The sequence below is a fragment of the Lepeophtheirus salmonis genome, chromosome 5 (assembly GCF_016086655.4).
Source record: "Lepeophtheirus salmonis chromosome 5, UVic_Lsal_1.4, whole genome shotgun sequence".
Classification (NCBI taxonomy): Eukaryota; Metazoa; Arthropoda; class Copepoda; order Siphonostomatoida; family Caligidae; genus Lepeophtheirus; species Lepeophtheirus salmonis.
The window spans coordinates 50,145,511-50,172,971 of NC_052135.2; the positions used below are offsets into that span (position 1 = coordinate 50,145,511).

Sequence of the window (27,461 nt, forward strand, 5' to 3'; positions counted from 1 at the left end):
TCACACCTATAGTTACAATAATAATAAAAAGTAAAACAAACTAAGCACTTAAAAAAGAACAAATTAATTACTTATACAAAATTATCATCTACAGATCTTTAATCTTCATCAATGAAATATAAAATAAGTTCTACACATAACATATCTTATGTTGAATTTATTTGCTGACCTTAAGATTTGATAATCCATAGCCTCCTTCACAAGTTTTTGTCATCTTCCCACATTGGAGTGATTCAAGTTTTGAACAGAAAATAATCAATTACAGGGCTAGTCAGATATCAACTGGTCTAAAAAGTCCCAGTTTTAACAAAGAAACCCCTTTTTTTATTCCTAAATTGTTTTTGTTTTTTTAAATTATTATTAATACTTGTTCGTTTTATGGAACGGAGTCCTCATTACACTTTTCAAGACAGTATTTTTCCCCTTCAAGAAGTATTATAAAAGTAAAAAAATTAAACTGATTTTGATCTTTTGTTTTGGAAATAACAAATCAGCATCACATTTAGCTCAATAACTCGCCAATTAAAGAACAGAGTGTCATGAAATTTGGCAGCTGTCAATGGATGATTACTACTAACTAATATTGAGGTGAATGAAGAAATCATTTGTGAAGCCAAGTGCGTCAAAACTATACCAATTATTTCTTTGCTGAAAAATTAGTTGTGTAGGATGAATCGGCATTTATGTGTTGTTTTTTTTTTTGTTTTTTTTTCACAGTGTTTGCTCGTCAAAATGACATTCAACAAAGTAACTTTCGACAAAAACGTTTACACAAAAAGTGTATATAACCATACTGAACCAATCCCAGCCATATTTTTGAATTATATATTTTTGACACATATCAAACAAGTCAAATATACCTATAAGCTGTAGGTTACGATCTTTAATATCACAGAGTTTATGAAATAATTTATGGAATTTGCAATTTTTACTTCCTAAATATTTAATAATATTTTAATGTTAAATATATCTAAATAAATTAATTTTGTGATGAAATTATTTATTGTTAAAACATAAATTGCATTTGAAAAACAGAAAATAATAAAATAACATTATATATTTGTCAGCAATCTCAGGTGTAATCATATTTTCATGCAATCAAAACTTTACAAAAAGGTTTGATTTTGTATCAATAGAAGGATATCTAAACACATGCATTGAAATATAAATGTTTTTACAAATGAATGTTCAAGAAAATTATTTTGCCCTATAAAAAATCTTCCTTCTTCGAATAAAGAAAAACAAAAGTCAAACAGCTATTAATGTGAATAGTGTTTATAGTCTTGATATTGTAACAATCAATCACAAGCAGTTTTTTATTTTGTAGATTCACTTCCACTAATTTGGATCTTAAAGATGCAAGACCTATTGTCGAAAATGTGAATACAATAATGGAAGTCGTCGAATTCAACAATCATATAGGCACTATTTTGATTTCCAAAAACATTCATATAAATATAAAAAAAGTTAATTAATTTTAAATGAAGTTATTTATCAAGAATTAAAGTGCTTTGATTATACAGGTATAACATTTTTGTATATAAAATGAGCTTATCTACATTTTCTACAAATAACCATGATTTATGTACAGTCACAATATTCCAAGAGGTTGATTTTTTTTTTTTTTGTATATTCAATTTTTCCAAATATTATTTTCTGATTATGAATTTACTGATGCTTATAATGTCTCATTTTATAACAGAATTATTGATACTTCCTCAGGAGCCTTGTCCTAATTACAGGTAATATATACTGTGAAATCATCCAAATTTGACTGTGGTCTCCTTTTTAACAAAATTCCACATCAAAATAGTCATTGGAATTAGGGAAACAACATAATCGAAAAACAAAATTTTTCACATCCTATTATCCTTTTCCCTTCTGCTAATTTCGCAAAAAGGTGTCATTGGACTATTGAGATCAATTTTTTCACTTGCTTCATTCCTTATTGTCCCCTCATTAGCCTACATTTATTTAAAGAAGTAGTTATTTAAGATAGTTAGACGAGACTTTATTTTGGTAGCAAAGTTGGTATTTACCTTTGTGTCTTGCCCTCCAACTCCAATTTGATTTAGAAGACAGCCCAAAGTGTTGTTGATCATTTCACAGATCGTGAAGAGAAGGCGGGATCAATACTAATAAAACAAATAAATTAAGATTCTTACTACTATAGAGAGAAGAACCTTTTACATTTAAAATAGCATTTTTGCAGGGAATATATTATTGAACATTTTTTTAGTGTTTCTGATTGGTCAGATGGAGTTACCCTGATTAAGTATTAATAAACATTCACGTACTAACATACATTAATTCTTCCTGTACGAGGAATTGTATAGTTTTTTTCTCTAGAAACAATGGAGATGGAAAACTACGCACAAGAAAAAAATCAAGATAATATTTTTCCCAATTACATCGTCCATTGAGCTGCGTTTTTCCTTTATTATTCTTTTTTTTAAATACATCGAATTTAGATGGGAATATATCATTCAGAAAGAGATATTAAAGCCACCGTAATCTGCTAGAGAATGAACAATACGGGAGAATAGAAATATAACACTAAATATTTATTTTTTTTATCTTAAAACTATTATTTTGCGTTTTTTCCATCTCTCATCAAATGTAATAATTTATTAAATTAAATAAATATTTATATGTGCTTAAATATATTTTTAAATATTTGGATCACACAATATCCCAGGGAAGTACTTGTGTAACTTATGTGAAGGAAAGTAACAGCTTCATAAGATGTTTATCTACTATCATAGAGAAAAATCTTACTTATAGGGAGTAATTGTTTTGACCTCGAAAACGCTAGTGTTAATTATAAACCAAATTAGCACTTCATTTAAAATAAAGAGAATAGCTTATTTATTTAACCATTGCCATCGTATCATAAATTATAGAACAAAGATAAGAAATTCGTTGCAGTGTTATTATTATGTACATAAAAGAACCGACATATTGCTTGGCGAGTCAATTACAGACTGTTTCTGATAAATTATCAATCAGGCAATATTTTACTTCTATGAGTACTGCCAATGTTTTAATATATTTTGTTACGTAATCAAAAATTTAAATATTTTGTAAAAAAAAATCAATTGACGGTGCTTAATGTAAAATACCGAGTCAAGTTAATAAATATTGAATTGTAATTCCTAAAGTTTGTATTTGTAATCCAATCATTTTTGATAGATTGGAACTCGTCTCAAACTTGGAAATTTTTGTGTTTATATATTCTTTATGTATGATTACAATATTTTCCCTTTACTAGTACTATTTTTAATGTAGAAGGTATATATAGCAGCAATTCCTTTGCCCCCTTAGATCATATAACAAACAACTGCTACATAAACACGTGTCTTAATTCAGTAGTACCATATGTTTCACATAACGCTCCTTCTTTCCTTACAAACATGTCGACTCTGCCAATTACAGACTTGCTCTGTAAAAAAGAGATTTATGTAGAGTGCTTACCAAAAGACACTGGTCCATAAAGGGTTCACTTATTTGAAAACATATTGTAGGGATACAAAGAATCTGTATACGAATATACGTGTAAGTATTAATACAAATTTAAAATAAAATTCCTTGACTTTCACATATTTGGGTTATATTTATATAAATTAATACTCTTTTTTTTTATAAACAATTAACAGTGTGGTATTAATATTAATTAATAAAAGCGCATAGGAATTTTAATTATCTATGGTTTAATGATTAATAAATGCAATTATTAATTTCTTCAATTTCCTTATCTTTTTATTTCAGAAAATATAAAAACTTTTTTATCATGCTGATAAGTAGCAAATGAAACGCCCATAATATTCGTTTTAAGACTCATTTTTAAAAATTACTTATATTTACATAATCCACATTTTTCATGATATAAATTATAATTAAATTTAGTGAAATCATGTATAATTTTCTTTTTTTTATCAATTAGTATGAAAATAATTACTGTTATTAATATTTATTTTTTGTAAATTAGTACATAATACAATATAATCATTTTTTTTTTAAATTTCAATGAATATATTTATAAGATAAATGTTTTATTTTAATTATTTTTTTAAAAAGTTGTTAATTGTGATTATAATGTGACAAAATTAATCTTTAATTTAAATTTGTACTCATTGTTATTGTTTTTTTTCAGTAAATATTAAGCTCAGAATATTATGTAAAGGAAAGGCAAAACGATACGCAATATAAGTATTACGAAAAGTTTTCCTATTTTTGTGTGTGAAGTAGTGACCATGCCCCACTACTCCAATTATGGAATATTTTATAGTGAAACAAAAGATTTGTAAGAGCAAAAATAGGAAAAAAATGAACTCAATGCACGATATTAAAACAAAAAACCCCTTTCAAAATATTTATATTATCACTAAGTGGTCCATTAAAATCTGAATTTTAAACTTCCTCGACTCCTACAAATCAAATTGCACTAAACTATTATTGCTCCATCTTCCGTGGGAAAAAAGAGTAAAACGGACAATTTTTCCCTTCAGAGTAAGGATTTCAATGGTGTTGGTGTCCTTACTTAGATACTGCTTTCAAACCTAAAATTTGGATTATTTTCATGAATATTTAAAGGGGGAAAGAATCATAAGGGACATTTGTGGATGTTTCAAAACAAAAAATTTTAATTTTTTTTGCTAATGCACGCCTGAGAAATGGTTAATATATAGAAAACTTACTGGAACTTTTGATGTGGGAGCCAAATATTATAGAGATATCGGAGGGGAGTGTTTTTATATGGAACATTAGAAACCTCAGACCATTTTTTCTGGGAATGTTTGATTTTAAATAATGTATAATTGAAAGTTAGAATTTTCCTAAAGAATACCTTCGCCTATAAACTAGATACGGATGACTTTATAACCTTTTTTAATGGTACAGTCCATGTGAAGATCATTGCTATTGTAACAAAACCCAGAATGTGTTATACACTATGAAAATCATGGGAGAATTGACATTAATGGAATAACATCTATTGCAAAGCATAATATTCGTTTTTCATTGAGTATTTAAAAGTATTTTCTTTGAAATTATTTTATTCTGTATTTTTGTAACTAATTTCGCATCCCTTAACTTAGCTTTTGTTTTGTTTATTATATACCTGTCTACAAATGTCATTTTTTATATAATTGTTTTTTTAATGTATTTGTTGTTTAGTTTAATGTAATTAAATGAATACCATAAATAAAGGCCTGGAATAAAAATGTGGCCACTCTTCATTAATTATTGAATAAGTATATGTTTTAATTTCAATGGACCACCCGTACAAAAAACGATCAGAATATTCGTACGAATATAATAATGAATAATATTGGGACTCTCACCAAGGTAGTGGTGGATATTTTAAAAGAATCTGTTTTTGCATTCCATACAAATTAATCACCTAAAAATCCCCATGAGCATCATGTATGCCCCTTTCTCTGACTCCTCACTCCTTGACTCGAATCTTTCACTACTAGTCTCACCTATAGATTCTTTACTCCTCGTGGCTGCTCAAAAATCAGTCGAACCCCTTCCTACGGAATTTTCAAAACCCTCAGAGACACAATTCCTTGATCGCAAATGGCTTCAACAGCTCATCAAATAGGTGGATCCAAAGGAACAACTTGATGAAGACAGCTAGGAATAATTGTTCACTATTGCTGATGATTTTAAAAAAAAAGTGTATATCTAACTAGCGCACTTGCCAAAAATAGACAGGTTCCAATGATCGAAGTGAGAACATTCAATTTATATTAGAACTTAATTTGAATGTGTGGGAAGTGGATATGGTTCAGAGGGGGTTAGACCCTCCAAAAAAATTGCCATGACTATAAAATATCCCTCAAACAATATCCAAAAATATGGGTTTTGTGTAAAAATTTAACTAAGAGCCTTTCTTGTTGTCTGTCTAAAAAATAAGACATGATCCATTAAATTACAAAAACATAAACAAAAATTTAATTCTTTTGAAAAATAGTTTTATTTTGAACGAAATTTGAATAGTTCTCTTTATATGCAAATAAGCTGCTGAATTATTTTATCTACACACAATGAGTTAGTTGATTCAAGCTTACAAAAAAAAAAATATATAACATTGTTATTTAAATAAGATAGTTTAAGTCAGTAAATAAGAAAATCATACCAATCATTCCCAAATGTGAGCCTCTGTTATTCATAGAAAGCTCAATTTATTGAGATATTTCGAAAATAATTGACTTTAAGAGTATTCATATATATATTCAGTTTGGTGTAATTAAGAATTAACTATATTAGTTCAAATTCTTAATCATTACTTAAATTATACTGGACCATAACTTATAACAATATTTGTAAGTAAGATCTATAGATACGATTGGTTCAAAATACGAGTTTTTTTTAGATGATTCAGAACAAATATTAGCATAGGCAAACAATTTTTTATTGGAATAAAAGCTAGACAAGAGTTAACAAGGAGAGCCGCTTGAATATTCATTGCTTGACATGCAAGCTTGTTTATGGATCAAATTAAACTCGTACGTCAAAATAAAATGTATCTTAATATATATAAAATAGTTTCTTTTGTGTGTGTATTTTATGGGTGCCCACACTGTTGGGCCAAAGAAGTTGAAACTTTTCATGGGCGTTTATTTTAATAACTTGGGTCAGGATAAAACAGAGGGTCTCAAAAAAATATGACTTAATGTTCTTTCTAAATTTATTTAAAATCAAAAAAGAAAAGCCAAAAACTGAAATTGGTGAACACTGAACTACTTTTTTTTCAGGTGCAAAAAAATGGATTGTCATTAAAATATTGGATTTGTATATAATATAAGATCTGTCTAAAAATTGTTTTTTTTTTACGAAATAAAATATACAGGCACTATATTATAATGGCTGTAATGTTACCCTTTACACTTTAAATTTCGAAGAAATAGTCCATCTGATTTCCAGCACTCTCCTTGGCCTGAGCAACACTGTATAACCCTTTTGCTACTAATATATAAAGGGGAAGAATTAAAGCACAACTATAAAGTTCCCGAATGCAAATGCTTGAAGAGATTCCTGGTTGTATTAATAAACTACTTCCAAAGTTAGATGTCACAGTTTAAGATATCAAAAATTAAACTAACTTTTCCATCTATGTTATTCCCTTTCATAACGTATCTAACTTTTTATTTCAATTGCATAACTTACTTCCCCTTTTCTTTTCCAACTTTTGGTTCTTTTCAAATTTATATATTTACTAGCAATAAAGGCAGGATATTTTTAAAGCTTGAAATAGTTCAAATGATATAGCATAGTCCCGCATTTGCCAAATACAGGCGATAGGTAATTTGATTGGTTGAATTTGAGACAGTTGCTACAATAGTGAATACCCACTTAGAAACTATAAATTTTTTTATAGACGAACTTGGATATGGAATTACCTCCCAGTACATATGAAATGGTTTTGTAAATAGCCGATAATGAATTTTTCTCTTGTTTTAATCTATTAAAATTTGCAAAAACTTTTAAAACAACTTTATTTATAAACAACGATTGGTATGCCCACTTTTAGAGGAGGATGAAACCATTTTCCGTGAGGAATTATGACATATCTATGAAATTTTCAATGATAACTTGGTTCTTGTTTTTGCTCACAAGCTTACAAATAAAGTAACTTTTCCTCGGCCTATTGAATTAACTAAAAAAAATTTTTTATTTGTGATAATGTAAACTTCACTCAAACATAAAAAAACTAAAAAAAAACTGGTGTTTCAGGGGTATCATAAAGGATAATCAAGCTAAAATATTAGTGTTTAACTGTATATTCGTTAAAATTTGTTCTCTTTCATAAAATTTACTCTGATCCAATCGAAAGGAGATTAGGATAGTATAAAAAAATTAGAAGGAAGCAATTTTTGGAGGCGGAGAAAAAAGTTTGTTTATCATTGCTAATAAAATCACAAAATAATTCCTTAAAAAATCTTGTAACAATTTTTTTCATAAAAAAAAGATAAAAACATATGAGGGATGTTTGAAAAGTCCGTGTAAAGTCGAAGAGATGGCACTACTGGCATGCATCTAAATTATTTTTAGTTAGTATCATCTATTGTAAGAATACACACCAACTTTCAGCCAGATCAGTCTAAAGCCGTTAGTGTGCCAGCCAAAAAAGCACCATGCCACGGCAAGAGCCGGTCTTGGAATAACTTGGCTTTAATTAGGAATGCTATAGACTACTCCAGTTTTCTCACAGTCAATCAAATGACTGAAATGTACAACAGCTTTTGGCTAAGAAAGTTGTTAAAACGTGAGCAATCGCAGCATCCACCTTGTAGATAGCTTTGTCATGTCCAAGTCTTGATGCAAATTATTAATTAAGCATTCATTCGAGATGCCCACATCAATAACAATATCACGCACCTTCACTCTTCTGTTATCCATCACTCTATCAATAATTTCTGGAGTTTTAATATCTACTGGACGTCCAGAACGTTCAGTGTCACTTGTGCCCATATGACCACTCCCAAAATTTCGAAACCACTTATAAACGGTTATTATCTAGGGTGCATAGTCCTCATAATGTTGATCTAGCTCATTTTGTCTATTTTTTTTCGAAAAAATGTTTGTTGCAGATTCTAAAAGCAAGAACCATGAAAAATAAAGAAATTAGTCTATGTCACGTTATTCTTCAAAACAATATAAAAAAATATTGTCTGTGATACCTAATATAATTTTATACAATATGAATTATTTAGTTTTTTAATAAATATCAATATATTATTTTCTTATCCTATTTGACATAGGGAAAAACTTAAGTTTTTAATCACTTGGGTAATGGGTAATATATAATTATATAAATATTATAGTATCCATAGCCTTACTAATGTTTACAAATGTGAGTGTGCTAAAAAGGATTATTTATATGTAATTCTAGTATTCCTTGCCTAAGCAAATAATTTATTTTTTAATCTTATTCCTAGAGTAGTATAAAATATGATCTGCCAGTATTTAATAATAAAAAAACAAAAATGAAAGTGTAACAATGACATTTTAAAGAGTAGATAAACTCAATATGCACAAATCCCACTCTGTATCTAGCACATATATAAACTGGAATAAATCGGATATTGATTCTTAATTTTAAATGGGGGCCAGCAAGCACTTGTAATAATAACTACCCAACAAATTTTTAGCATTTCTCGTTTTTTTTTATGAACACAGACAGAAGAGATTACTTAATATGTATTTAGAAATATCCAAGAATAATGTCAACAACATTAGAAAACAAAAAATACTCGTCAGATTCCCAACTAAAAAAAATCAGCACGCGTATTAAGGTTATATTTAATTATACTTAGACCAAGGCCTCAGTATCTGTACAATGTAATATAGTTTTAGACAATTTTTGTAAACTAGGAGTATTAAATACTACTTTATAACTGACCATGAATTCATCATATTTAGTCTCATTGATAAAGTAAACACTTGGCACAACGTTACCTTTGTTATATTACGCAACCTTTCCTTAAAAAAGAAACAAAAAAAAGGCCCGAAATTATCTGGTAGTTAAGCAAATAGGCCAATTTCACCAACTGTTTTTATTTCTTAAGTAATTGTAGACTATTATTGTCATATTATTTCTCTACAGTTTTTGTAATGAATTACATTTACGAATTTTATAAATTAAGATCCTACAAAGTATTGTATTCGATGCTGTATTATGAAATTGTTTTTTAATATTTTATTAAAAGCGGAGCTATACATTTGTATATGATAGCCAAAATTTCTACATAGAAATAAAAAGATGGCCATAATTTAAGTCTATTATAAATACAAGGTTATGCCATAACGAGTGTACGACTGATGTATGACTTCAACCATGCTTTTTAATATTGACGTCATAGTGTATGAATATTTTCGTGTTATGTCAAAGTCTGTCTCTTACTCAGCAGTCGCTACGACATATCAAATTGAAAAATTTAGTAATAGTGACGTCATAAACAATGATGAGTTGTGTGTTTTGTCAAAATCTGTATACTGAAGATAAAAAACTTTCCCATCAGTAGAACAACAAAAACATTGACCAATTTTATTCGACCTAGCTTATGATTTTGCTACCAATATTATATTTTTATGATTACATACGGAATAAAAACTATTTTTTAACTAATGTAAAAAAAAAATTATGGTAAATGAATATCGAAAGTAATATAAATTACGTTTTATTTTGTCTGGGTACAATATGAAATTATTTATTTAAAGGATAAATATTATTTAGGATAAGTTAAGAAATTGATTAATTTAAGGTCATGAGACATTGTTAATTTATCAATTGATCAGGGTAAATACTCAATTACTTTTACCTATTAAAAACTATCATAATAACCTCAACTAAATTATAGAAGTTCTACAAACAACGTTGGAGGTGGAAATTAAAAAATTAGTTACCACCAAATGGGAACAGGAATGGTAGATTTATGCATGTCGCCGTCAAACGATACGGTTCTTTACAAGTCCTAATAATGGATGGAAATTGCAATCACATACTAGAATATTTCTCAAAGAAATTCTGAGCTTTGTTTCTGGCCACATTCCAATGAAAATACATCTAAAAAAAAATGGGATTTGTCGATGAGGGCTCATGCAGACTATGTAAAGAAGGATCAGAGTCTCCTATCCATTTCCTGACAGAATGCTACCTTCCTGCCAGAGGGAAAATTGTGAGGACGTTAGTTGGAGTAAAAGTACTGTACAAAGTTTCATCAAAATTCTCTCGGGAAATTAACACTTTGAGGACGATTTTCAAATGATGGCTGCTTGTTACCTCCACGATAAAAACTGTTCTGTTTTATTTTCAACCAAACATTATTTACCTTCATTTTTTGTTACTTCATTATATTTTGTTTTTATGGATGGTCGACATTTTTATTGTCTGTGTGTTTTATTAGTGTGACTTTATTATTGAGAACAACATGATAAAAAATTTAACGGAAATATATCCCAGCTTGAGGTTATATGCAGTATGGGTTGTTGCATTAATATGCAGTTTCTGTGACCCATGGAGGGTCATGCTCCTTGGGAAATGACAATGGAAAAAAACCCTCAACCAACTCATTTATGCCAAGTTGGAAAAATCAAGAAGCTGTTCACAAATGTTGTCTAATGTATTTTTATCTGTATGAGCGTCCGTCGATCTAAGAAAATCGAACAAATTACAAAAAAAAAAAAAATGACTTTTGCAAGCCAGGTTTTCCTTTGTTGTAATTGATAAAACAAATGAAGAATTTGCCAGCTACCACGTTTGGAAAAAAAGAGAGTGTGATTTTAAGTGACATTTCCAGTTTTTCCAGTATTCATTGGGCTTGCATAGCAGTCTGTACGATACATCAAAATGAAAATTCGAGCAAGCCCTGTTACGTGATGGTCGAACCTTGTAGTTCTATTAACCTTGGTCATAATATAAATATTTATTTGCAACGAGGGATCAACAAGAAATTATTAAATAGCCATGGCGTAGCAAGTCAGAGGAGGAAATCGACAGCTGAAAACAAATTACAAAGTTTATTTTTGGGTTAGGGAGAAGGAAAAAGTTGTAACCGGGATAGAGGAAATTCACAAAAATAATATAATGACATCACCTTTGATATTATAAAAACCGAAATATTGAGTAGGATTTTTTTTTCCAGTTATGATGTGATTCTACTCAAGTTGACAGGCACGATACACTATTTTATTTATAGGTTTAATTATACCCTATTGGACTTACTACTTATGAATTGATGAATGAAGTATTGAGATAATAGGTAAAGGAACTTTTAGAATACTCAAATTACAGACATTTTGGGGGAAAATGTTACACTTGAAATATTTTAAAGATAAATTTCTAGGATCAACAATGTAGGAAGTAATATTTAAAATTTCGAAAAAGTACCTATTCCAATATTAATTTATATGAAATGGATATTTATATGACGCTTTTTAAATTGAAATAAACTATGCAATTGTATAAATCAATAAATTTTATATTATTTTTCGTTCAAATGTCCGTTCGGCAAATTATTCTTCGCCAAAAATGTTTTTTACCCAATAATTCGCTCACAATCAGTAACTCAATTCCCAGTGATGGATGTAAAATACTGTTGTGTCTGTTCTTATTTAAGACTAAGGGACGAGATCCAGTCCAGTCCCACTTGTAGGTCCTTGAATAAGGTAAAATCGATCTCTCGTGACGTCATTAAACATATTTTTTCCACTTTTCTTTTTTTAAATTATTCCTTTATTTAATAGAATAAATTATATAACTATGAAAAACTAATATATTTATGTTCAAATTACATTACATTATAATGCAAATATGAATATTTTTTGCTACATATATGCATTGCTCTTAAATAAATATTTATAAAATATCTTATTTGGATTAATAAACTATCAACATTTTAATAAAAATACAAAGGGGCGGTCCCAATGATCGACAGTCTTAAGTACCAGTGCCAAGGACGGACAGTCCTAATACCTAATACAACCTGACCTTAAACTGGACTGGACAGATTCTATTAAGATTAACACAACACTAATAGGGAGTTAAACAAACTATGCAACAATAGACACTTTACAAATAATATATTAAATTAAATAGTTTATATAATTACTATTATTACATAGTTAGTGGATGCCCTTTTTATAACGCGATTAATGAACTTCTTTAAAAATAAACCCCAAAACGTATTTAATAATATGATAAACAGTTGATCAGTTATTATAATTACATCATTTATTTTTACGCTATTTTTCTAACTATTCCATTAATTTTGCACTCGTATCTATCAATTAAAATCTTATATATGTATACAAAAAGAAACTTATCTATATGCTTCCACCTACTTCCTCCTCCGTTTGTTTTACTGCCTAGAAACAGTTTTTTTTCTTTTTCGAAGACCACTTAGGATAATTCAATAATAATAAAGGGAGATTGCATTCACCAGCTAATTCGTCTTGGATGGCTGCAATTCAAATGAACACTTATTAGAATTTAATCAGTTCAATAAAACAAAATAGTGATATTGGATAAGATATAACTAATTTGACGTTTTACTTTGGTAACATATTGAATTACCTATGGCGCATAACCACTCTATTGAAGCATTGGATATTATGGAATATACTAATTTATTTTGAGCTAAAGTAATTTGAAAGTTGTTTTGTAATTGGTGCATATATTAAGCGATCTTCACTTTAGGCAAGTTAGGAGTAGGTTAGTTTATTGACAAGGGGTTGAACAGGGTTTGATTGACAAAGGTAAGTATCATACACTGTTTATTTGTGCTAGAAGAAAAAAACATCAACAAAAAAATCTAAAAATATATAAATCATATATTTGGTTTAGTTTCATACTAAGAGGATTGTTAAATAGAAATCTGTTGATTTTTTACTGTTACTGATAATTTGCTTTACCAAGTTTTAGCAATGGTATCTTCGCAATCTGTTCAGCTGTCTTCAATGTATGCTAAACCGTGAGAGCATTGCCCTACACAATAACTGTTCAGGAGTAATTCTGACGAACTTAAACTTTTTGTTTTATCTAATCAGGGGCTACCACCCAAAAAAAAATTTGGTTTTTTTTTTTTTTGGTTTTTTAACTATTGTTCTGGAATAAATTAGGTACTTTTACATTCGATTTACATAAAAACACGTAAGTTATAAGTAACATTATTTACTTAATAGTAAAAAATATGGACTATACACCATCAGCATTTTTTGTCCAAAAGAGTCCCCTCCTCATGCGTTCGTGGAACGGACAAGATTAATCTAGTCTTATATGTACAAAAATATAATTTTGAATCTTCTTCCTCTTCCTATGCCTGCTGTTATGCCGTTTCCAGGTATTAACATTTCTGTTAAACACTCCACTATTAAAAATAAGGAGGGAAGTTAAGATTGCATTAACCATTTAATTCGTCTTGGATTGCTGCAATTCAAATGAACACCTATGATAATTCAATCTGTTCAATAAAGCCAAATATTGACATTTTATAACTAATTTGCCATATTACTTTGGTATTATTGTGAAGTATCTATGGCCTTTAAGTATTCTATTGAAGTATCAGATGTTAGGCAAGATACTAATTTATTTGTTTGTGAAGTAACTGTAAAGTTGTTTTGTAGTTGGTCCATATAATAAGCGATCTTCACTTTAAGGAACTTAAAAGTACGTTAATTTACTGACATGGCGTTGAACATGGTACAATTTAAAAAATTATAAACGTTATTATAATGAATATTTCTGTTATGATTTTAAAAAAATAGATGATTGTTTTGTAGAAATCTATTGATTTATTAGAGTTACTGATTATTTGTTTTACTGAACATTAACAATTGATATGTTCACAATTTGTTGAGTTTTCTTCAAAGCATACGGTTCGGTTTTTTAATAAATGTTCTAGAATAAAAAAGATACTTTTACATTCGATTTAAATAGACAAGGATAAGTTATAAACTATAATGTTTATTTATCTATATTTATTTACGTAATTGCTTTGTACATATAAAAGAAAAGGTGAATAAAAAAAAGTTATAATTAACATTATTTATTTGAATTTATCTATTATTTTATAGACACAAATGTGTACTAAATACCATCAGTATTTCGTGTCCAAACGCGCCTCCCCCTCCCATGTGGCCGCGGAACGGACAAGCACATTCTTATAGTTTTTTTTATATATAAGACTTCGTGAAAAATCCATTTTGAAAAAGTTAAATATCGAACAGGAGATTTTAAGTCTAAGAAAATAGAATATTGTTCATAATAATATATATATTTGGTTTCTTTTCTTTTTTAAGACCATAAAATTATTTCCAATATGTGACATTCATATAATAAATCGAGACAATGAAAAAATATGGCTTAGACCATATGTTAATGATTGTAATTATTATAATGAATAATTTTGTTACCAATAAGCAAAACTATTATAAACACATTTGAAGGGTCGTCATATTCCATCAAAAAATAATCATAAATAACTCGTAAAACTAACATACTTACATAAGTTATATCACAAAGAAAATAATATATTAATCATGCATAGTTTGCATTACATACAAATGTTAAGTTAGTATGTCGATTAGGGTAATGACCTATTCAATTTTCCTTCTAAAAATTCGTTTTCTTGCAAAAACAATGAATAAATATAAGTCTATTTATGATATATGATATTTTAATTTGACTAAAATATTAAAAAACCCACACATAATCCAAACTTAAAAAATATTTTAATTAATATCGAAATGGAATATTAATATTATATTTAACACCAATTTTTATTTTTATGCCACCACGAAGAAATGTCTAAATCATATATCTTTTATTAGTAAGTTGTGGAGAGCTGATCAAGATGTAAATATAATGTCTTATTATTCCACCTGAACTGAATAGTTTTCTAAAGTCTTAAATTAATTATATGTTACGGATCTAGTTGTAAAATAAATGGTGCATCTCTCAGCCTACTATCCAATGACTGTATTTACACTAATTTGTACTAATGAATAGTCTTAGGATTTGAATTTATTTTTATGTATTTTCTTCTAAAATTGTATTAAAAATATATAATAATATTTGCATAATTAAAACTATATATATATCTAAGCTAAAATTATACATTTAAATTTGAATGTTGTGTGATATTTTTAAAAATATTTTACTTTTTTTAAAATTAAGTTTAAATTTAATATATTTTTTTTTCACAAAATATTAGGGATAGGAGTTTTTTGAAATTGAATCCTAATTTACATATATATATTTATCTGTTTGATAGTTTATAATTAATATTTTTCATTTGCAACGCTATTAATTGTTGTTACTTTTCTTCTACAAAACTTCTTGAAAAGCCCCCATATATAAGTTATTAGTTGCCTTCAAGTTAAATGCCTTTTGATATCACTCGTACAACTTCACAAAAACTAGTTAAATAATTTTACCTTAGGCTTATGATGACCATTTCATAAGCCTTCTTGACATTTTGTTATTTCCCTTCTTATTATGATACGAAAATATAATATAACATTATTTGATCTAAGTAGTTGTCAAATAATTTCTTAAAATATCATCATATATCTTAGAACAGATTAATTTTACTTAGTTATGAAAATGCTAAAATTTTATCGGTAATCGACATTTGATAATAATAATAATAATAGTAAAATCAAATATACTCTCCACAAAATAAGTCACCGAAATTTCAGAAGACATTCACTTTTACATAGTTGACTCACTCATTCTTTATTCAAGAATATTCAAAATTCCTTGAAAGATTAATTTAATTATAATAAGTCCAAAAATGTCCAATTTAATTCTGTGAAATGAACAGATACAGAGATACCTTTCATCCCCCCTCCGTCTAATAGAAAACAAAGCTTTATGTAATTTACAACACCATTTTATAAAGTCAATTTAATTCAAGTGACTGAGAAGAGTAGAAAATAAAAGGCTATATACTATTTAAATATACAAAAGTTTTATCTGTTCTTATTTAGGACTGAAGACTGCAGTTCCGCCCTGTCCAGTCTTAGTACGTTTCAGTTGAGTCCAAAAAAAGAAAAAGCGTAATTTCGGTTACAAAATTATACTAAAATATGTTGACACTCACCTATAGGGTTGTTTCAAATATAAAAAAGTTGTATTACGTTGTACTAGTTGCATTTACGTTGAATAATATATCAAGAAACGTTTTTTGGCAATGTTCATGAGCAACAAAAAGCATTTAAGGGTTAAGGATTGTCCTTGAACAAGATTGGACAAAATAAATGAGCACTGTCATCACGCTAATATACACTATCGTGAACAATTTAACTTTTCCTGTTAGGTACTTATTCAGGATTTCAATGAGAACTAAGAAATTTCAATAGTAATTATCTCTAATTTTTCTGGTATTTTAACAGTATATAAAACATAATTTATGGTTTAAGTGCCACTATATTCAACGTGATTATCTTGCTTCTTTTATTTGAAATATACAGTGTAGTTCTTATCTAGATGTAAACATTTTATTTTTTTCAATTTCTCATGAGTAGAGTATAAATGAGAGTTTTTATGAGGACATTAATTTTAACAAAATCATTTGAAAATAGTGTTAGGCATAACTTTTATAAAATATGTGAGCCCTCGGCTCTAATAATTGTCACACTAAGAGGCCTAAATCCCTTGCAGACCTTGATTATTTAGTCAAACTTGATTTTGGTCCACTCCTGCTAGATGGAAGCCTTTAGAGACTGGATACGACACTCCTATGAAGAGTAGCACACACCCTCTCCTCTAGTTGCGCCTACATAGAGTAATCCAAAGGGTGCGTCTGGAGAGAAGGGAGGCCACATGATCAGATCCCAAAGGTCGGGAAAGTTTTCTCACAGGAAGGCCTAAAAAAGTTAATTACAACATACGAAAGAATGACAAAAAATGATATGGTGACGTTAATAAAATTATCATAAAAGTGACATCTTGCATAAGAAAAAGATACCATTACAACAATAAATCTAGCCAAGCTAATTGGTGTGTTTCACCATTGTGTTTTAGTGGTATAATTCTACCCTTCGCATGTTCTTCATTTTTATCATAATCACTATTAATGCCCAAATTATTTTATTATGCATATTGTTCCAGTTTTTTCGAACTTCGTAACCAGATCTGGACCGTAAATAAATACTAAGGGATGTAGAAAAGAGGAGATTGATTATTGACATTCGTCGACTTTCGATTACAACTACTGGTATTATAAGAAAATAACCAATGTAAAATTGCATGGTTCTACGTAGTCATCTTTAGGTTGTACATCTAGATCAAATTGTAAAAAGACAAAATTCCTTTTTTTGTAAATTTAGAAAGTATTTTGGAGACTTTATTAATTTTTACATGTAAAATTTACATGTATGACAGAAATGCCATACTGTAATAGATTGTTTTATTATAAATAAAAAGTGTTTTAAAAGTACTTTCCTTAATTTGTTCATTGGAACAAAAAAAAAAAAAAAAAAGTTAGAAAATTTGATGATCCACGTTCAACATGCATATATTTTTTTTTTTTGTTCTTCTCTCTTTTTGATACATAGGGTAACTTTAGAAAAAAAAACTTAAAAAATATTTTACTGTTTAGAATAATGTATATCACAGTTTAAAAAATATATTTATTACTACAGTATTTTCATCTTTATTGACAAAATAAGAAAATTTTGTTTCATTTCAAATATTGAACAAGATGTGGTTGCTAAATATGAAATCGTAGATAAATGAAATTTAACATACAATATTTCTTTACCATACTACCACTATTCCAAGCTAGCCGTAATCGAAATGCGAAGAAATTTGAAGAAAAAAACTTACCTTACGTACAAGTTCATTTTTGATATTTATGATATGAATATATGCAACTTATTTAATTAGATAATAAATACAGGATTTCCGTCTTGGGTAAACAGAGAATCCATGTTTCTTAAAATATACACAAAATATACGTATATACCGGGTGCACAAGTAATTTATATCGTCACTTTGGTACGCTTTCTTTGGCAAATGCAGGTAGCTGATTTTTTTTAATTTTTAAAATACCTATTCAAACTTGCATCAGTAGGAAAAATGTCAATTGAAGAATTCTCCCTCCTTGAAATCTGCACCGGGAGCAATAATATAACAATTGCTCAAACTCTGGGACTCAGTGAGACGTTTATTCAGATGGAAAGAGGGAATTTGAGGCCTATAAAAGGACTAGGCTCGCTGCCACACCTCCAAAAAAAGTCTTGAATGGCTTCAAGACTATTCTTACGACTTCACCTCAATTGACTTTTGCCCTCGTATGGAAACTGTATGAGGAACTGGAGGTGATTTTATTGAATATAATAAATCATAATCCATCAAGCTTCCAGAATCTGGAAAATACACGTGTGTTATCTATTTTTTGCAGACGTCTTTTTGTGTGTTGTATAAATTAAATTCGGATTTCGTGAGTTCAAGGTGTATTTTGGTTAGAAGTCCTTTTTCCTGTGGTTTTTTTGGATTACAGTGTACTGGAGGTCAGTTCTGGATATTTGAATGTTGTATCTTGAGATCCCGAGGATAAAGCAAGTCATTGTTTTTATTAATCTTCTCCTCATTGGTAGGGTGTTTATATTTTATTTAATATACACATATTATGTAACTATCTTTATTTAATTATATAGAAATAGTCGGAACTTTAAAAAAAAAATGTCTACTAAACCTCCCAATTAACCTCCGGATTATAATATCAAGAAATCTTTGAGGATTGACGGAAAAGGTTACACAAATGTCCTCAAGGAAAATAAAATTATTTAAAAGGATATAGTAGTTCGTTTGAACCTGGATAATAACTATAAGTAGGAATGTTTTGTGCCCACATTGAAAAATGCAGAAGGTGTGTGCTTTATTTTAAATACATTGATATTTACGATATAGCAATTGAATATGGCTTTAATGAACATGAAATTGCGGGTGCTAAACCTAAACTTAGTCTGGGTCAAGTTTTTTGTTATACAAGATTCCCTATAGGCGTTACGGATCGAATTGATGACTTGAAAAAAAACATAAAGAGATAAATATAAAAAGTAAAGGCGGTTTATTATTGGAGGTCACTTTTGAAGTAAAAGGAATTAACAAGATTAATATTAATTAAAAGAAGAAATTAATTGTTTCGCTTATCAATACTTTCAGAAGAGTAAATGAGACAAATATAGTAAAATAGCTAAATCAATTTGGTAAATTATAGACCACTATCCAGAAAAAAACAAAAAAATAACAAATGATAAAGTAAAGGGAAAATTTAAATTTAAATTTATCCAAATATTTTAAATGGAATATGGATATTAATAAAATACTATCTTTTCCTTTCTAGTTTCCAATCAGCAGTCCAAACTGAGAGGATTTGTTTCCCTAAAAGGCGTGGATTTGGCCTAAATGATAACATTTATTCAATAGAAAATATTAAGAATTTCAATATGAAAAAGTTTAAAGCTAACAAATGGAGTTTCTGGAGAGCTTTTTTAACATGTGCTTGTATGAAATTACGCCCTTTTTGCAGAGAATGGGGGTTAGGGATAAAATTCTGGGATCCAAGAAAAGAAGGCCTATTTCCGTATTGAATGACTACAGAATTATATCATGAGTTTTAGCTGTGCAAATGGAGCCCATTTTAAATTAAAACATTGGAATGGGTCAAATATGATTCTTCGAGAAAAGCAAAATATTTGATATTTCACGAAACATCTAAGCAACTATCGATTTAGTAAGTACTAGAAAAAAATTTGGGGCTATTATCGGAGTTGACTCTAGTAAATCATTTGATGCGATAAATCATTGTTATGTTTTTAAAGCTATTAAGAGACTTCTCTCCCAAAAGTTTTTTAATGCTGTGAGGGGACTTTTACAAAATGCTTCATCTACTAGAGGAAGAAAGTTAACTGTTTTATCAGAAAAAAGCTGCAAACAAGGCTGCCCGACCACGCTTCTATTAATAGTTGTATCCATAGAAGAGTCAATTATACATATTTCAAAAAAATACGACGGGTTGGTTGTTTATTTTAATGACTAACTGCATATGTTTGATGCTTATGCAGATGTTATCACTTTAATAGTAGAAGCTTATTCAGAGTCACAGCTTCTTAAAAGCATCAATATCCTGCAGGACTTCTTCGAAAAGTATGAGATCTAGTTTAAGGCTCAACTGGTGAAAGACATCCATTTTTCCTTTGGGTGCTTGGAAGCCAAGTGAGGATCAAAAAGTAAGAAGTTGTCTAATAAAAAATAAAATTGGGATCTTACCCATGATTTGGGATGGCCAAGTCGCTCATATTTAAAAGCGGGATTCTATAAATTTTCTATTTACCAAAACCTCTCTAGGTGGAGAAATTTGAATCTTTGGAGAAGAATTGATCTATATAGCACACAAGTACTTCCTTTAGTTATATACAAACCCCTGCTTCGCTTCAATTTGAAAGAGGAACAAGAGTGATTAAAGAAGAGTTTTTACCAATGCTATTTCATCACCGTAAAAAGGTTTTAATTCTAATAACACGATCGACATACTTTGCCAAAACCTGAACAAAAAAAACTTTTTTTAAGAATCTTCAAGACCCAAGTGAGCTTGAAAAATCGCTACTCCATGACCTAAACTGCAACCCAATATTTGATATAGGTAAATTATTCTACCCTTTACAAAGAATGGCTGCATATCATCGTCCACTAACTCCTTGGTGCCTAAAATAGGTCAAAATAATTTCAATTTTCAATGAGGCTCTGGAAATACTCGTTCATTTTATATATGTTCTAATACCTAGATAATTTCTGGGACAAGAAAATTGTATACTCTTTGAAGATAAATAATTGGAGGAAATTTATGTCTCAATTCTTGACAACGGTAAGGCTGTTACAGTTTTCAAGTCTTTGCAAAGACTGTGGACAAATTTTTAATCATAGTACCCACGCGTTTGTTGACTGTCCAGTTCTTACAAAAAATTAAGTAATTTATTGTACTTAATCTAATATTTATCGAGAACTATAAAGAAGAAACAATTGAATGAGTTTTTTTCTCCTCTCGAAAAACTGAAATTTATGCAATAAATGTGTCTCTTAGTTATTATAAGTCATTTATAGCACACAACATACCGGGTTGTTAATCTTAATGATATAAGATCTATTCTTTTACCCACTGCTACAAGGTAAGCTACATTTTCTTTAAAAATACCTATTTCCGATTGGGATACATGGAATTATATATCCTATTTAGTAAATTACTTCCCACAGATTTCCGTACGACATGAAAAGATTCTTCTATTAATTATTTGTCAATATAAAAAGTGCATCCGTGGATTTTGTGGATGTTCCATGCTACTTTGTATTATATTATATTATTTATGTTGTATTATTGAAGTATCGACTGCTTTCGTTTTAATTTTTTCATTGAACATTTTCGTTAATTTTTGTTATAAATAATGAGGCTACATTTAAGGATATTAATTTTAATCGCTAATGTTTAATTATGTTTTTTATAACTTTATTAGTCTGGCGAGGGGAAAAAGTGAAACTCTATTCATTGTTATCACTTTAATATTATATGCTTTTAAAGTTAATCCTAAAAAGTTTTAGAATTTCCAACCTGGACTCTTGAATGCTATTTATTATTTTATTTTTTTCAATTATTTGTGTATAGTAACAATTATGGATGTGTTATATGAATGATGTTTCTTTATTATTATTAATATACCTCATTTTATTTAAATTTTAAATCAATGACATATCATGCTAACAGAACTAAATACAATATTTGCGACAAATAGGCTCTTTTGTGCTTTTATTTTTTATCTGGCCTCTTTGATAATTTTTTTTAAAGGTCTTAGATGAAGCAATAACTTTAACTTATAATGTTTACTTATGTATATTTATTTAGGTTATTTCTTGTACATATAAAAGAACGGATAAAAAAAAATTGGTTTTAATTTTTTTGTAATTTGATAAATGGTCGTAGATAAAACTGTATTTAAAAAAAATCACGGGACAATAGCTTGTGTACCCTGTATAAGATATTAATAAAAAGTTAAAAACGATATGTCCTGTCTGAGGGAACAGGAATCCCGGGATCTTGAGATAGAAAGGCTAGTATGTACATATATATGAGAATTCTTCTTCAATATACCCCAAACTGTTATTGATATGTGTATATAGTGAGAATTAAGAAGGCTTTACCTTTACAAGAAAATAAGGATTTGAGTGGGGAGAGGGAATAATCCAAAGACGGATAAATCTTACTTTAGATCCACGGTATTAAAATAACAATAATAATACTAAAAAATAGGTATACAGATGTGAAAAACATTTAAAAACAAGAATGGAGGAGAAGGTCTTTCAAAAATATATTCACATTTCTACATATTTATACATCTGTAATATAACAGCATATCATATATAATACACATTGCCATATACTACATACATGATTTTGAGTAAAATAATCGTTAAATTAAGCATAAGAAAGCTTTAGTATTAAAAAAATAAATCTTGAAACTGATAGTTAAATGATGGTAAAAGTTATTTTATCTCTATATAAATAAACCCCGTGTATGAATGTATCATAGTTATATTTTTCGGGATAAACGAGCAAACGAGGGATTTGAGTTGTCTAAAATTAGGCTGGGGAATACTTGACTACGTTTTTGATAACCTGTTAATATAAAATTCTCAAATTCTTTGCAATAGACATTTAAAATAACAAAATATTTTTTACAAATGAATCAATTTTTATTTAATAAAGTATAAAATAAGGGTAAATTACCTATATATCTAACCATATAATACTAGAAACAAGTAAATGAAGGCTCATGTGCGCCCGCTATAAATGGTGTAGAAGAATGAGAAATTACAACAATGACGTATCAAAAGACAATTTGTCATATTTTTATTGAAAAATAAGTATTTTTAGATTAAAAGAGTCAACAATGTACCTAAATGAAAATATCTGGTCATTGAAAGTAATTTATCTCATATTTTATGGGCTTACTATTTAACTTATATACCAAACCTTTCTTAGGTCTCTTATTTAGATATATTTATTTATTGGATTATTTGAATCTAAGAAACAGAGAGAAATAAATATAGCGGGGAAACTGTTATTACTTACACATTTTAACACAAAAAATATTGAAGTTTATGGTAGGATCCTGGGTGAATTAAAACACAAGTTTTTAACTATTAATTATTAATTGAATCTCGAAGAACATGTTTTAGTTTATGTACACCATAAGACTTAATAGTGAGCTCCTGGCAGTGGTGGAAACTGTTGTTTTTTTTTGGTAAAAAACAGCCTTTTAATGACTTCATGGCCAAAAAATATCAAAAGAGCAGACTGATCTGGTCCACTGTATTGAATTCAATTTTTGATAAAACTAAAAAAAACTTATCAGTATATATCATATGAGCCCAGCTTTGTAGATTGCAAAAGTTCTAGGAAAGGTGATAGATGCCAAAAATATGCTCTTCACAATTTGCTAAATTCTAATTTGGAAAAAAAAAGAAGATATTAACCCTTTTTTCTTTTCTTCTTTTATATGATATAGGATATTTTATGTCCTCAAAATGTTCCACAAATCTTAAGTAATTTGTTATACTTCAAAAATCCTAGTAAGTTTGGGAACCTCTCCTAGAATACTAATATAGACTAAAAATGTTCCTTGTTCGAGGAGAACGAGTAGACAGGTGAGCCAATTATTATGAAATTTAGCAAATGAAAATTTTTCAACTTCTTTGGTATAGTGTTTAGTTAAAATTTCCTTATTATTTTATTTGACAACCCCTTAAATCAGGAATATTTAACTTTTTTTAAAAACAAATTAGAGAAAAAAAATAATTTTAATTAAGAAAAAAAGAGTGAGCTATTATTATTGTAATTACCTGAATAACTCGAGGGAGGCTGTTAAAGGTCATTAAATTGAAAAAGTCATAAATTTTGTTACATATAATACGACTTTATTGGGGAGCTGTTAATTTAGTTTACTAAACCCCGAGTAAAAATTGCTTTATAAACAAAGAAATATTTAACAGGTTATAATGAAGACAAATAAACAATTGCAAGTAATATTTTTTAATGTTTAAGGAGCATTCAGGAAAGTATTAGGGACAAGATAAAGATTCAAACGGAATAATTAGCATTTTTATTGATCTCAAGGTGCATAATATCACTAATCATTAACGGAGGGTTCACAGCTGAAATTTAGATTGAGATATTTTCCTACTTGTCATTTATATATTTCTTTCTCTTTGGTTCTTTTAACTAAGTTGTTACTTTTAACAAACTATTCGTTAATTTATTTTAATAACCTTCTGTTGTTGTTTTTTTATAACCTGGTTATGTATAAAGGTATACAATACATTAAACAAGTAAGATTGCACCATACATACTGACTTAGTCTATGAATAACATTGACAGTAATAACACAAAAAAGGGATAATAAAACTTTTTGCAGATATAAAAAGCTCTAATGTTCATATTACTAATTAAATATTATCCAGGGGCGTATCAAGGGAATTGCATGATGTAAAGAGTTAGTCAAACCTAAAAAAAGAAAAGAAAGGGGTGTTACATATTATATTTATTTGTTTTTATGTACGCAATTACATTACTTAGATAAGGGCTCAAGTTGTCAAAAATATGATCTTACACGTATATAATATTTTTTGTTGTTTGCAATCAGAGTAGGGTTTTTTTTTGTCATTACCTCCGCTAACAAAGTTAGACGGAGGTAATTTTTTTGCTTTTGTTTGTTTATCTGTTGATTACCAAGATTAAAGTAAAATTTACAGATCGATTTCCATCTAACTTGCTATAAAGATTATATTTCATCACAGGGTATTTGCATTATATTTAAACAAATGCAATTTTCCAATAGTTGAATTATATGAAAAAATATTTAAAAGGCATGTATGCAGTTAAACTAACACTTCTTGAAAAATAATTTGTAAACCAGTAAGTGAGATATATCCCTATTTAAAATTTAAGCCACTAGGTGACACTAATAAATTGAAAAATTTAACAACTGATTTTAAAGGTCATAGTTATGATAAGAGTATGATTTTATTATGAAATTATTTGTTTTTGGAGTGAGGAGCTTGAATTTAATAGTATAATAGTCAGTTTATAACTAAGGTTAAGCAATTATGTTTAATGTTTCGAGAGTCATATATTTGGGGCCCGATTTAAGAATGAAAGACTGCACGAAATTTGAAGAGAAAGACAATTTCTTCACGAGTTCCATATTCCACTTAAAAAAGTTATTACTTCATTCAGCTTTAATACAACCATACAAATTTAATATTTATTTAGTAGGAAAACCTTGAAAATCATTGATTTCCCTTAGTTTTAAACTGATTATATAATCAAATCCAAGCTTCCCATCCCAAAACACATATAACTTGTTAATAAAATCATATTTGTATCATTAGTATGACCTCTTAAATCAATTATTTAAAATTTTTATTATATGAGCGCCACATACTGGTTTAGATTTTAAATATGGCTATATCTCACTAACTGGCTTGCCGATTGTAAAATTAATTTTCTATGTGATGATATTTAAGCATACTTTATGCAACAGCATAATTAAACAAATTTTTATCGTAGTAGGTATAAGATTATTAGTAAATTTGTGTCAGTGGACATTAAATTTTAAGAGGTCAAGTTAACATAAAACTTTAAAAATGCATATTTCATAATTGACCACTAAGTTGAACTTAGGTTATGTTTTTGTCTTTGTTTGTTTGTCTGTTGTTAACTAGGATTTTAGTAAAAGTAACAAATTGATTTTGATGTAACTTGGTACTTTGTCATTAAACTTATTAGTCCAAAATCAAAGATACAACACGTAAAAATACTAAATCAACAAATGAAATCGAAGTAGCTCATGGACAAAGCGATTGGGAGAAATGATTCTCTTCAACTCAATGTACGCATAAGTTTACACACAAGTTATTCCTAGAAATATACTTTATGTATATGGACTTCACACAATATTCCTAGGTTAGACAGAGTAAATTTATTACTATACTGTTTACTTATTATTAATTATTAAACCCATCTAACCAATTAAGAAGGAACATAAAAAATGACAATTACTTTTGAACATATTGAGGTACAGTCCTCAAATTGGTGTCATTATGTAGGTTTATTAAACATCTGTTTAATTGCAAAAATTCAAGGTCAAAATATAACGTATTAGACACAAAAGAGGTCAAACATGTGTTATCAACCATCACTCTTGAACAAACTGATGTAAAGAGCTGAAATCATCTCTTTGCGGAACACAATACATATATATAACACATATATAAGAATGCAATATATATTATATTTCATTAAATTCAACATGTTCAATATTGCAAATATTTAAATTTAACACAATGAAGAAACGATATTTTATTTAAGAAAGATGATCATTTAAGTATTATATTGTTAGAGAGTGAAAGTGTGAAAGTTTGCTTCTGTGTGTTTTTTCTCTGTTTGGACACCTCAAACATACTTTGTGACGAGGAAAATCGTACATCAACAGACATCTAAGACTCGGGGAGCTTTGGCTGGATCTTCAGCTCATCTCAAGGACTGCATGAGTATGGGGCTTTGTCCCTTTATAAAGTTAGAATCCTTGAAGATATTTTTTTAAGGGATATTCTTCTTTCTTATTCTGGTCGATGCAGTTCCCCCCGAAATTAGAATTGCTGTTCAAAATCAGCGGAACCTAATTTTGGTACTGCCACTTGTTAAGTAGAACACAAATACAAAATTATGGCAAATTTGGATAACGTTTTCTGTAGCACAGTTGCAATTTGGAAACACTTATGAAGCAAAAAAAAAAAAAAAAAATTGGTGCGTTATTTTAAAAACATGAATTAAAAAGAAAATATTTCTATGAACTAAAAAAGACTATGATGCTTTTATAATTTCTTTTGTAACTCT

The 27,461-nt window shown here is 28.5% G+C and overlaps 2 long non-coding RNA genes and 1 pseudogene across 2 annotated transcripts; all 3 read left to right on the top strand.

The window, feature by feature from the left end:
• Nucleotides 1–5,319: 5,319 nt before the first annotated feature.
• On the top strand, nucleotides 5,320–5,884 carry LOC121117571 (transcription initiation factor TFIID subunit 12-like; annotated as a pseudogene).
• A 12,690-nt stretch (nucleotides 5,885–18,574) lies between these two features.
• LOC139905484 (uncharacterized) lies at nucleotides 18,575–19,774 on the top strand. Its single transcript, XR_011780272.1, has 3 exons — nucleotides 18,575–18,831; nucleotides 18,915–19,106; nucleotides 19,171–19,774. It is a non-coding gene; the product is annotated as an uncharacterized lncRNA (long non-coding RNA).
• Nucleotides 19,775–19,859: 85 nt separating this feature from the next.
• LOC121118257 (uncharacterized) lies at nucleotides 19,860–22,296 on the top strand. The gene is made up of 3 exons (XR_005864379.2): nucleotides 19,860–20,745; nucleotides 20,864–21,681; nucleotides 21,767–22,296. It is a non-coding gene; the product is annotated as an uncharacterized lncRNA (long non-coding RNA).
• The last annotated feature ends 5,165 nt before the right edge of the window (nucleotides 22,297–27,461 follow it).